This window comes from Etheostoma spectabile, unplaced genomic scaffold (assembly GCF_008692095.1).
Source record: "Etheostoma spectabile isolate EspeVRDwgs_2016 unplaced genomic scaffold, UIUC_Espe_1.0 scaffold00000781, whole genome shotgun sequence".
Lineage (NCBI taxonomy): Eukaryota > Metazoa > Chordata > Actinopteri > Perciformes > Percidae > Etheostoma > Etheostoma spectabile.
Window position 1 is genome coordinate 21403 of NW_022602641.1, and position 13924 is coordinate 35326.

Here is a 13924-nt window from a genome sequence, read left to right on the forward strand (position 1 = left end):
CATGGAAAAAAAGAATTCGACGACTCATTTCTGATCTCCACAAACCAATGGGTGACGTCACACATGCTCTGTCCATTTATATTAACGGTCTATGAATGTAATACACATTACTTTATATATAGGACTAGAGATAGGACATTCATTCCATTTCTATTCTTCGGAGCTGGAAAAAGGTTATCACCACTTCTTTGTTCTCACAAAACTATTATCAAAAATCTATACTTAATACCTCTTTCGATAACACTGCAAAAACCGTAAAAGAGTCCTTAGCACACAAACAGCATACTTTTTTTACAAACAGTGCTGCTACATTAACAGTCACGGAACAAAGACCAACACAGTTGGATTTTACAATAATCATGTCTACAACAGAAATATCCCAGACAGAAGAAATGCCGGAGGTTTCAGAGGATACCGTTCACCCACTGATCAAATCTTTTTTCAAAAGTATAACAGCAGAACAGTGGGAATTGTTGAAATCCTGCACCCCCGATGATGCCACTAAAATCATGACGGCCGACCTGCTGTTGGACATCATAACAGCCTTGTCCAAAGTCTGGTTAAAGACACTTAGGAGAGAAAATGTTCCGGAGTCTGAGGAGTGTTATGTGTCTGAGGAGCGTGTTCTGTCCAGTCTGGGCAACGTACTTCATCGGAGTTTTGCAGGAGCTCTGAACGCTGAGGACCAAGTGGAGTGTGTCAGCTCACAGCGCTTGACAGGCTTGGCTGGTAAAGAGGTTGCTCAACGTGTCAACTCTGCTCTTTCCACTGCTCTGCCCACTACAGAGCCTGTAATTATTCAGCGCGTCACTCGCCCTCGCAGACTCAATGCTATGCTTTGTCATGTCTTCAAAATGTTAAAAGCTTTCCCAGTGTTGGAGCTAAATCCTGCTCCACTCTCAGGGTTCATTCAATTAGTAGTCAAAATCTCAGATGTGGATGTGTGAATCCATTTTATTACATAGGATATCCTAGAGACAAATACAGAGTCAACCTAACACGGCTCTCCCCCAAATTTGTCTGCCTCTCTGGATCTTGGACCCCTAGTCTTATTCACAAAGGGTGGGGTCTCTTGGCCACAGTTGTGTGTGTGTGTGCGCTTATTCGTTATCTTTCAGTTGGAATGTGACTGAAAGTTTATGACCCTCAGTTCAGGAAAAGATCAGTGGGCTGTAAAAGTGGGACTGAAACCAGATTCAGGAAGCATCCCTAACAATCAATTCTGCTTCTAACACATTTAGGAGAGCTGGATTATAACGGAATATACCAGAACATGTTATGTTATAGAACAGAGTATTGCAAAACAACTTAATGCAACAAACAACCAACAACAAACTATATGCTTATAACAACAAACATGACCATGACCAACATGTATTCATTCATGTTGAAATAATGCTTTTACCTTTTGACTTGAATGTATAATGCAAATCACACACAATGTTTTAAGCACATATAACATTTTAAATTCCAACATCAGCAAAAGTGAAAATTGTGTGCCTTACTCAAACACGTAAGTGGACAACAAGTCATACCAGACATAAGGGGACAACAGGTCAGACCCCCTCCCAAGAAGAACTGATACGAGACATGGAGCAGGAAGACACTGAAGATCAGAGAACACATGAGACAGAAGAAACTGATGACTGCACTCACTCACCAGGCACAAGTGTGGAAGCGGAAGTCCCAGGGAACATCTCTTCACAGGACAGTGTTATTGAGATTTCAATATTAACATCTGTGGAAGAAATACTCATGGAAGAAGTGACTACGACCATTAATCCTCTTCTGGATGAAGTACCTGACTCTAAGTATGAGCTGCTGCAACCTGAATGCGCTCGGCATACTGAAAACGTTGCAGAATGTATTTCTCGGTAAATTACTTAAATTAAGAGTTTGGGTGGGACAACAGGTCAAAAGAAGCTCAAAGAGTTTATAAAATCAATAGAGATTAAGATCAAGACCTTTTTTGCAATGCGCTTGGCCAAAGCTTGGTTTCATCGTCTATTGGAGACCCTGAGGACCAAATTCAACAAGGACTCCAATATTGAAAGCAAGCATGCAATGCAGGAAGCCATAAAGAGCTTTGACGCTCTGCTTCAGACAACGGACAGTAAAAAAGCACAATTTGGAGATGTGGTTAATGTGATTTCGAAGTTCAAGAACCTGTCCCTCGGTAAAAGGATGTTATTCACACAGAAACTTACCGATATCCTGTACAAGGACCTCATCCATGGGATGGCAGGCGAGATGATCCCAGAACCTGTGAGAGAGAGGTCCTGCAGTAGCGTGACTGTTCCTCATTCACATGCTGACATGTACGCTGACATACAGAACAAGGTGTGGAATTTCGTTGGACTGATGGGGTGGTGGCTGAACACCCAGATTGACGGCCAAAGTGAAAAGGTGTTAAACACCATACTAAAAAATCAGTCCCTGGAAACACCTCAGTTACCAAAATGCCACGTTGTCAGCGAGCCGGTGACAACTGCTGCAGCATCTCGCTCAGTATGTGAGGAGACAAGAGCACAGGATAAAATTAGAAAAATGTACGTCAAGATATTCACAGAGAAATTGGTTTCGCGAATATTAACTAAAGCAAAAGTCAGATGGATCATCCGAAACCCAGAGGCCACCATGAGCCGTCTGTATGAAAGAACGTTGGCCGAAGTTGAAGGTGTGGATTTTGGTAGCAGCTGGAAAACCTTCCAACACCTTGACAAGGCCATTCTCCAGGACTTGTGTAAGAAGTGTGGCTGTGCAGAAAAGGTGCTGGTCTCCATGAATCTAGAGGACCCAGAACTGATAAACTGTATTGCCTCCTTAGTCAAACATCACTTGATGACGCCACCAAAAAAGTCTAGCACCATCTCCAGGTTCTTCTCATCTGTGGGCAAAGCCATCTCCACCATCTCCAGATGTAGAACCAGGTTTGGTTGTATTTAAGTGAAACGTGGTGTGTCTGCTACGTTAGGGATTTCTCCGGGCGCTCCGAGTGTTTCTGCCACATTCAGGAAATATAAAAAACAACATTAGCAGTAAAGCGCTCCAGTCCTGTCTCACATCCAGGTTACTGTTTCCTCCACCGGCCCCTGTCCTTATAGTCTAGTAGCCAACTAGGTGAACCCGGAAATGTTGAGTACACCAAAGTTTTATTGCAGAAATGTGAAGTATGGGTCCCCAGTATACAGAAACTGCTGGATGCTAATTTGCATATGTTGAGCAATTTGCATAATTAGCATAATTAGCATTATTAGCTTAATCGTCCATTTTGACCACATATTTTTAACTCTATGGACAATTTCTACAATATGTGAGTGGTTTTAGAGGTTTTAGAGGATGCTGATCTCATTTCTGGCATTGTCAGATTTCAAAGAGCTAATCTTAGTATATATTGTGACTCATTTAGGCAAATTCTGATTACTTTCAGGCATAGTTATAGGTTATTTTTATGGTAAACACACTCTTACATTTCAGAATCATGAGTGCGCTTGTAAATGTTGATGCATGGTTTTTAGGGTGTAGTGAAGCTGAATCTCCTCCTGACACTTTTGAATATCCATTGCTTTTTGGATAAATGATGAATCTTTGGCTGAATGTTATGCATTTCTGGAGGAAAAAGCAATGCAGGTATTTGACATAACTTGGATCCTGCAACTGTACGATACATATGATTGGGGTAACTCTTTAAGACACCCAATCAGATGACATCACCTAAGCCCATCACCATGTGTGATCAACGAACTATGAACAAATATACACTTTATACATTCCACACAAGACAGGCCCCGCAAGTCGCTAGGGCACCGTCCAAATGGCTGCCCATGTTGGTCCGCAAGACGCAAGATCCAACAAGGACCCAGTTAAAACTTTGCCAAATGCAAGAATTACAACTGAGTCTGGGCCACCCAAGTCAGCCCGCCAGACGCAAGGCTAATCAAGAGGGCCTCACCTCCGCACTACACAAAGCACACACTGGCTACCACCTTCAGGCAAGCTGCTATGCCTCACAATTAATTAACAAAAGGCAGCCTCATCATCTTCACTATCCTCTTCTGTTCTGTCATCATCTTCTCCAGACCCTTCATCCCTGTCTTTGTGTTCTTGGTGTTGTGTAAGTATGTTGCAGCATATACCCTCATTGCCTTTGCATAAACAATAACTGGTACAGGACAGACCTCCAGCTGTACAGCTGCACTTTGCTGATGTGCAAGGTTTCAACCCGGCTTTGCAACCACAGCTGACAACATCTAACAAAGCAGGAGGAGCAACTGGACTTGAATCTTGGGTGGGCATAATAAGTTCCTCTCCTTCCTTTAGGCCCATCTTCTTGTCCCATCCAAACAAGGTGATATCCACAGCCGGTGGATCAGGCTGGTCTGCTGCTTTCCATAGCAGTACCTGTAGGTGGGCACGTCTTCCATGAAGGCACATATTGCGCTCTGTAGGAGGTAGTGTCTTCAGTGCTGGGGGCCTTTTGCGCTTTCGGTAAATTTCATACCGGGCTGCATCCAAGGTTACAGAGTTCCTCTGATTGTACAGAGCCAGAAAGAAAGCCCTCGTTGCTTTTGTGATTTGTAAATTTGTGGCTTCCGCCTCTCCAATACAGTGGAGAAGCTTACCAGGTACGACTCTCATGGCCTTGATTGCAGACACCTTCCCCTTCCCAACAGGATATGAGGTGGTATCACATCCCGAAAGAGCATGCATGGCCAGAATGGAACCACATTGGTCACCCAGATTCTCTGCAGTTGCATTTATGCTGAGAACTGTGCCATTCCACTTTTCCATCTGTAGGTTAGTTGTGATACCAGCCTTCCAACACCAATAAACCATAAGCACAAAGACATCTGTGTCATCGCTGAGAATGTGAACAGTTGAAGCCCCATGTCTGACAGCATCTAACATGTAAGTTATAAGTGATATATCTGCCTCATCATGTGTGTCAATGCTGTCAGCTTTACTGACCATCATGATATTACTTCCTACATTGAAAGTACACAGGAGTTCGCTCAGCCTTTGTTTGTTGTGCTTGTTTTTCAAGACTTTGTCTCGACTAGGTAGAGGTGTAGTCAATGAGAGCTTGTACTCTGTGGAGCTCTCTCCTGCTCTTCTATGTCTCTCATGGTCCTTGGCAGACACCTGCAAATATCTGTCAAAGATGACAAATGTTTGGGTGTTGTAACAATTAAGCCGACGTCCCATGCTGGCTGCAAGATCTGCCACTGTCCCAGACGATGGCCAAACCACGTGATAAATGAGCTGGGACGCATCCACAATGACAACATCTGGTGGCTGGGGATTGCAAACTGGAATTCCGAGCTGCTGAACAAGCACTGACTTATTGCCCTTTCGGAGGCATCCACTGTCATCAAAGATAGACAAGGGGACTGGGCTAAGCTCATATTTAAAGAGAGAAGAGAGCTCCATTTTTCTCTGGCCTCCCACCACCAACAGTCGAGCAAATAATGACTCAAGGTCACATACAACTTTCCCACTGACCTTCATTCCCTTTTTCTGGAACTTCATAGTCACTACCTTGTTAGAGATGGGTGCATGAAATGCCTCCGGAAGTGATAAAGAAAACTTTTCAAACATAGCTTGGCCAATCTTCAGCGCATCTTGCACATTCACTTTTTCATCAGCCACCTGTCCATTTATGATGTGATAGAGCAAAGTGCTCTCTGTCGTGAGTGGATTTGTGTTTTCCCACAGCATCCTCACAATTTTAGAGCGGTCCTCAGCATCCAACTCCCGTCGTGCTTCACCCTCTTCTTTATGTCTGTTGGACACAGTCTTCTCTGATGCTACTGTATCACTGTACATGTCATCCAATGACTGAGAAAGATGTGAACATATGCCAAACGATTGGATCCAAACTGCCACTTGCTCAGGGTTGGTTGAAATACCCTTCATGCCCCCTGCTCCCTTCCCTTGCCTGATGTATGTCTGCTCCCCAAACATATCGGCACTCACTGCAGGTGCACCATCTGAATGGCGGCACACATGACTTCCAGCAAGAAGGTCATCTTTTGCAATGGAAGGAAGGTGCTGCATTTCACGTAAATGCCAAGTGATCCATCTAGCATAGTGGTGATGACCAGCAGCAAAAAAATACGGTAGCATCTCTTCAAGGCAGTGTTGTTGCAGCAGCCAGTCACCCTCCCTCTCTGCTCTCCAGAATCTATGTGCTATTAAGGTTGGAGTGATAAAGCAATCCACCCATAATCGGCCTGTTGGGTGCTGTCTTGCCTTTTCCAGGAATTCTATTATCTGCTGATGACTCTTTTCTCCCTCCTGTAAGAATTCATGATGAAGAGCATACATAACCATACGGAAGGCTCGCATGGCTTTGGGCCAGGCCTTTCCATTGAAGATAGATGCCAGTCCGCCAAATGATGCTCTTACCAGATCCTCAAGGCCTGTTGAATTCATCAACTCCCCAATTGAGCCAATGAATGACATCAGGGTGTGCATCATTCCAGGTCTGAGGACCACTGATGTCCATTGCTGTGGGTCACCCCATTTTATCTGACAAGCAATCTTGTACAGCTGCATGTCAAATGTTATATGACTGTAGCTCATGCCAAGCTGCTTGAGTGATGTGTCCAGGTATGTAATGGTACGGAGCACTGTATCATGATGAGCAGGAGGTGAGTCAAGCAATGGTCCAAAGACACTTATAGTCTTAATTTTAGACACAGCTTCATCACTGAGACGATCTTGCACAACATTGTAGGCCGACCAGTCCAGGGGAAGAGGAGTAGAATGGAGCTGACAGAGCCAAGCAGCATCCCTCCTCTGTGCTCTAGAAACCTTCTCCTGGATACTCTCTTGGACAGTAGCTGTTCTGGGCACTTCTTTCAAAGCGGGTGGAGTCAACTTCTTAGGGCCTGTATAATGTTCAATGGTAAGACTGCTGTTAGCTACCGGACAAAATTTCTCAGCTTGGAGCTTAGTCAGACGGGGTACTTTTAGCGATGTAAGCCGACCGTCTGGAGTTGCGACTCCAGGGAAAAGGATCCCCGCAGGATTTTGTACAAACTGAGTGGCCATGGCATGTGTTGTGCGACAACCATTGGGTGTGAAGACTACAAGATCAAAATTATCACCCCAACTGTGAATAGGGCCAACGCACCTCTCCAGTCCTAATACCCGCAGGTACTTATCTGCATCATCTGAGGCATATTTGGCAGCTGACTTCCGGAACCGGAGGACCTCATCATATGTTGCAACAAGACCATGCTCATTTAGGTTCCGAACCAGTTCTGAACTACCATGCTTATGATGAAGTTTTACAGCTAGTCCCAAAGTTGTCTGATTCCAGCTTTTACTGATGTGCTGCTGGATGCATTGAGCAAGTGTGAGTGCTGGTTTGGTCACCGTTTCTTCCCTGGACACAAGACTGGAGATAAGTCTTAGGAGGGTTGGACTTGTATCTTGAATGACCCTTTCATGCCTAAAGCTGCCAAGGTCGTATTCACGAGGAAAGGGAATATTCTGTACCTCTGCCCGCACTTTTCTGACAACCTTGTTGACATCATCATCGTCGTCATTGGAGAGGCCAGTTTGTCCTACTAATTTGAGGGATTTACCAATGTACTGCCTAAAGCCAACAATTGTCTGGCATCCTTCAACTCTCAGTACAATAATGGCATCACCATAATAATCACACAGGTTGGCTAGCATTTGCTTCTGGCACAAACTCCCAGAATTGGCTACAAAAACATCATGTAATTCGGAGACAGTCCAAGTCACTGACTTGTTTGCACTCATGTGGTCTATGACCGAAACTAGGCAGCTGTCAATTGGTTTACTAGCAGTTGCACTTGAGTCAATGGGTACCTTCCTGAAAGCATTGTAACACTTGGAGTGATACTGAGCATCAGCTGCAGGTAGGTCCATGATGCCATTAACCCGTAGCTTCACAACTTCTGCCCAATCATCCTGCCGTTCATCACATTTAGACAAAATCACATCTTTGAAGGATGGAAAGCCTGGCCTATATAAAGTCTGACATTTTTTTACTGAATTCCACCTCTTAGGATTTTTAGAGTCTTTTTCTTCACAGATAAGACCACAGAACAAGCACTGTTTTGAATACTCAAAAGCAGAGAGTTGAGAGCGAATTATTCGCTTTCCGGGCTGACTCTGACATGAGTCTGACTTGCGTTTGCTCACATTTCTAGAGCGAGAAGTATATGAGCTGTAGCAAGATTTGTGACATAGCACAGAAGCTGATGAAGCACCAGCAGCATCAGCATCAGTAGCAATGATGTTTGACAAAGTCTCATGTATGGCTGTGTCTCTGAGCTCCTCGCTTTTAAGTAGCAGAGTAGCAAGTCCTTTAGACCCAGATATTTTAAAGTCGCAATCTTTGCCACTGCACGGTGCAAACAGACACTTCTTTCCTGACATTTTGACCTGATTAAACCATCTCTCTTTGTTTTGAAAGTACTGCTCTAGAGTTGAATGGTAAAATTATCCTCCACAACAACTTCAGAAAACTGCAATAACACTGAATATCGATTGTTTTTAATCCTTTCCTTATCAAACCACAAGAAGTCTGAATTGAAAAAAAAAATACAAAATTTTAAAATAATTCCACCCACAAAATGGATCTGATTTGAAATTCACAATGTATTGAACAATACTTTTACTTTATATCTTAATGTGAAAACATTAGTAAGGTCAACATTAAATCCCTTGACTGACTTTTGAAAGTCAACACTCCGACACTAGAATTGAAATGTCATTCCAACTTACATCTCAACTTGGCAGAAAAAATCTTGAGACTAACGGCTGACCGCTACAACTATGACAGATAGTGCCATACGGATCGTGTATCGATGTATATTAGCTAAGAGAACGGTTAGCCTCCACCGGGAAGCTAATGGCAGCTATTTCGGTTAACCGCTAGCTAGCTGACAGCTTCATTCAGTCTAAAATAACGTTACTCAAACTAAACAGTAGGAAAAGCAGCTCCAGCTAAATTAAGACTTTACAGTAATATTAAAGACAAGTATCGAGTGATTGTATTTTAAATGAGCACAAGTAGAACTGACGTAACAGTTGTTATATATTTAAACAGTTATTTTCAGTTTTGAGGGTCTTTTACATGGTGTTTCAGCAAGCGGTTAGACGAATTAGCTGTTAGCTAAACTAACGTTAGCTTTCCAGTTGAGGTGAACAGACTTTTTTTAACTGTCTATGGTAACAGATTGTGCAGTGTCGTAAAGGTCATTAATACGCGTTAAACATGTGCAAACATCTTGCAAATGCGCAGGACGGATCGTGTACAGACAAGCTCTTTGCTGAGCACGAAATTTAAGTTATGTTGTACCAAAAATGATCCATCCTTAACGTTTCAGTTGTTTGTGATTAGCTTGTTTGATATGGCTATGAGTTAATAACGCCGGCGTTCTGCTTTAAGGAAGACATGTTAGTTGGTGAAACTACTCCCTTTATGATTAAGTTTTCCATACATTTTTAAATGTTTCAAGTACTTTAAACTAGACTCTGCTCCCTTGCTTTACAACATAATTATTACAACAACAGCTAGCTGCCACACCTTATTTGCATGAAAACGTGACCGGACCTCAAAAAATGTAAACAAATTTAGGTTATCAACATTCACATCAAAGAGCAAGAGCTCTAGTAATTCTGAAATGTAAGATTATTGTGTTAACCATGAAAATAACGTTAAGGTTTGTCCTAAATTAATAAGAAATGTGTCTAAATGTGTCTAAATTTATCCAATTTTGTTATAGAATCACCATTTTGAAGTCTGAAAGTGCAGGAATTGAATTCAGCATCCTCTAAAACATCTTTAACCACTCTAATATTGTAGAAAATGATTGCAAAGTTCAAAATCTATTGTCAATCTGGACGATTCTGCTAATTATGCTAATTATGCTAATTATGCAAATTGCTCAACATATGCAAATTAGCATCCGTCATTTTCTGTATGCTGGGGACCCATACTTCACATTTATGCAATAAAACTTTGGTGTACTCAACATTTCCGGGTTCACAATGGGGCTCTATGGGCTGGCTACTAGACTATTATGGAGACCATCTGTTTTGTCATTTGCTGTATGAGCTCAGATAGAAATTCTGCAGCTTCTGTTAAATATATGAATATCAAACACCATCCAATCAAAACACATGTTACATTTAAGTTTCACACACCAGTTTCCACAAATAAAAACTACATTTCTAGATTTCTCAATGTCAGTGTGCACCATTCCACAAAGTCTGTTTTTATCTGTAAGCACCTTTAAAGGACAGTAGTCCAACAATAAATATATTCCAATGAAGACATGCCTCACAAACAAATTCAAGGGAATAAGGATGTCCTGATGTCTAGAAGAATTTTTCACTAATTGAGTTGAATGATTCATGTTTTACTGATGCTTTTGGCATCATTAACCAGATTTTTTTTCATGAGCAGTAGCCTCATCATTGGTTTCTGGAATAAACACATTTTAAAGTTAGAAAAAGAAGTGCGACCCATTTTAATTGTCATGAATGATACAAAAGTGATTTATTATAAGAAAATATCTTTGTCAAGCCAGGGCAAAGGACGTCTATATTCCGATTGGCGGCTGGCGTCAGCCGCTGCTTGCCGCTATACCGCGTCATAGCTCATTACCATAAAGTTGAAAAAATTTCAACTTTCTGATTGACACTCAACATGCCGACAGATTTTACGATCATTGTAGCTGAGAGAAGCCGGCTTCCATTGAAAACGAATGACTTCCGGTAACTTTAGATGCTCAAGTCGGTGGCGATGTGAATGTACGGTTCCCACTAGACACAATCTAATACAGTTTAGAACACTCCATAGACATAAATAGAATTATTCAAGAGAAAAAGTTACACAAATGTTGTCCGGATATCCCACCAGTATGCAAGTCCCAGATAGGTACCCTAGCACATTCTGTCTGGGCACGTAGTAAACTCCACTCATATTGGAAGTGTATTTTTCTGGGTTTTTTTTAGGCTTTTGGTAAGAATTTGGTACCCAGCCCCTTGGTAGCAATCCTGGGGGTCACAAGTGTCCTCTACTCCATCATAAATCTGGAAAAAGAGCCATTCAATTTGTGATGATGATTGCAAAAAAGTTAATTTACATGAATGGAAAATGGATTCTGTGCCTTCATGTAGTTTGTAGCTGCGAGAACTGTCAAATAATTTGCATCTGGAAAGACTGAGATGTTATAATGAAGACAGAGGAGACAAGTTTGATAGGACATGGGACCCGATATTGAATTACCTTAAAAATGTGAACCCAGACGTTGGCTATTTTATAAAACCTCATTGTGCAAATTAGTATTTGATTTGTATAGGTTAAATTAATTAACCTTTTTTACTTTTAGATGTTTTTGTTTATAGTATTCATCCTAATTATCTTGTAATCAAGATGTGCTGTGTTCTATATGTTCAATATATTTAGTGTTAGGTTTTTATTTTTTTCCTCTCTCTCTTCTTTCTTTATTCTTTTTCTTGAAAATCAAATATTTAAAAAAACAAAAACAAAAAAATATTCAGAAGTACACCCTTCTTTTGGGGGACGATGGATCAATAGAGAAGTTTTCATCCAAAAACAGGGAATGCATTTCTGAAACTGAGAAATATTTGGGACCGTAAAATGTGAATCCACAAGGGAGAAGCAAATTTTCAGTTTGCTGCAGTATAAAATCCAGTTGTGTCATGTCATTTCATTTTGTTATTAGATCTTTTTGTTAAGTCTTCATTTCACCAATCCTCTCCTTTCTCAAAATTCAAGAAAACGTAACAGCGTTCAGGTTCCCGCCACCGAGGGCGCGTGCCGGCTGCTTAAAAGTGACACAAGCGTGCACGCTCCAAACTACTTTTGATCATCTTCTACACCTCTGCACCAATAAGAAGCTACTCTTTTTATGTATCATTCAGTTGAATGTTTTCATACAAAAGGAGCTGTACACACATTATCAGAGCTGAACATGACTGCAATGGGTTATATTTTCAGAGATGGCAAAAGTACTCACTTCCCGTAATCAAGTAGAAGTACAGATACTTGTGTTAAAAAATACTCTGGTAAAAGTAGTAGTACTGATTTAACTTCTTTACTCAAGTAAAAGTAACAAAGTACAGGCTTGGAAATTTACTAAAGTATAAAAGTAAAAGTAGCCTTGTAACTGACAACCATTTTGTATGCAAAACAACCTGGACCACATGAATGTTACTAGAGTACACACTGAGAAACTTTAGTGGACATGGAAAAAAGGCTCTTTATATGCCATTGGCTACATTTTAAATGGATTTATGCCAATAGGCCCACAACATCACATATCACGTATATGATTATAGTGACAGAGACTGGGACTCAAGGTTAATAAGATTTTGACAGAGCAGCAAGATATGAATTCAGTTGTTATTCTGTGAGAATTCACAGATCCAGTTTCTCTTTTTTAAACTTGTCATTCTTGATGCCTCTTATCTCAAACATCTCTCTCAGATAAGGCCGAGGATGATCGGGAATGTCTTGCCGCTTGTCTGGCCAATCACTGGGATCTCTGTTTTCTTCATTTTTAATCATGTTGCCGTCCATACTACTATGTGCTGACATTAGCACCATCACGCCGCAATGATTTGCCGCAAATGAATGCAGAACGCCGGCGAATATGTTGTATTAGTGGTGCGTCAAGTGCAACATACAGTTTATATATCCAACCAAATAGACTGAATATGGTAGTGATGATATGAAAAACAATAACGGTAACTCCAGTGAAATGATTTGAAACTTATTAGTGAGGACTAGATTAGGAGTGTATTTAAAGCTGATTCTGGTTTCCAACTTGGCCCCAGGTGTGTCTGTTAAAACACGGACGAAGACAACTTCTCTCTGTTGATGCAACATGCAACCTAGCTAACAAGTGAACAACAAAATCACTAGCTAACTTACTTTAAATTTGCAAGAACTATAGACTAATTCAACAGTTTTAAATGGACTGACATAAGTTATATGACTTCCAGTTCTCAAAGACACACACACACAATCTCAACTGATTATCCTCCTTACACCTAGTCTCTTTTTCTTTTCTCTCCCTTTCTTCTCTGTGTGGCGCGCGCCCGCTCGCGGTGTAAGGCGTGTGTCCATGCTATTCTCCAACATGACAACCTCTTGTACAAAAATTAAAGGAACCAATTTTGTAAAATGTGACATACCGATATTTGTGTTAAAATGTAAAGAGTAAAGTAAAAACATCAGAAAAATCTACTCGAGAACAGTAACAAAGTATTTGTAGTTCATTACTTGCCGTCTCTGGTCATTAAGCTTCCTCCTCCTCCTCTTCTTCTTCTTTAGTTTCGGCCTTTGCTTTTTTGTTTTGCCGCTTGGCAACAAACAGGCTAGAATGGAGTGTGCATTATCGCCAAACTTGCCTTTTTGTTGGCTCCCTGTAAATGATAGTGTGTGGTGTAGTACTATTCTATCTGTAAAGTGTCCCCAGATAACGTCTGTTACAATTTAACACTATACATTAAGTCGAGTGCAGATTTGAGTCGTTCATGCTCAGATTTAAACGGTTTACAGCATAACGTGTCATACTGAAATTTGTGAAATCCATAAAATAATAAACTTTTCTCATTACAAACAATAACCGAAGATAGAAAATCTAGCTAGAAATCTATGACGGTTTGATTGCTAACGTTAGCTAAAAACACCATTCAACTAACAGCCTTTGTTGTGTTTGATGCTAACTTGTAGCCAGCAGTGAACCAACTTGGTTAAGTAGGTCCATTTGTACTGTAGTAACATTACAGAAGTCTCTCGTTAGCATCTTGTAGGCTACTTGTTGCAAAGTTACGCATGCACAACTCAAAGCTGCACTCGACTCACATCGTGGAGTGAGAGTAAAGTTGCTGTAAATAAATGTAG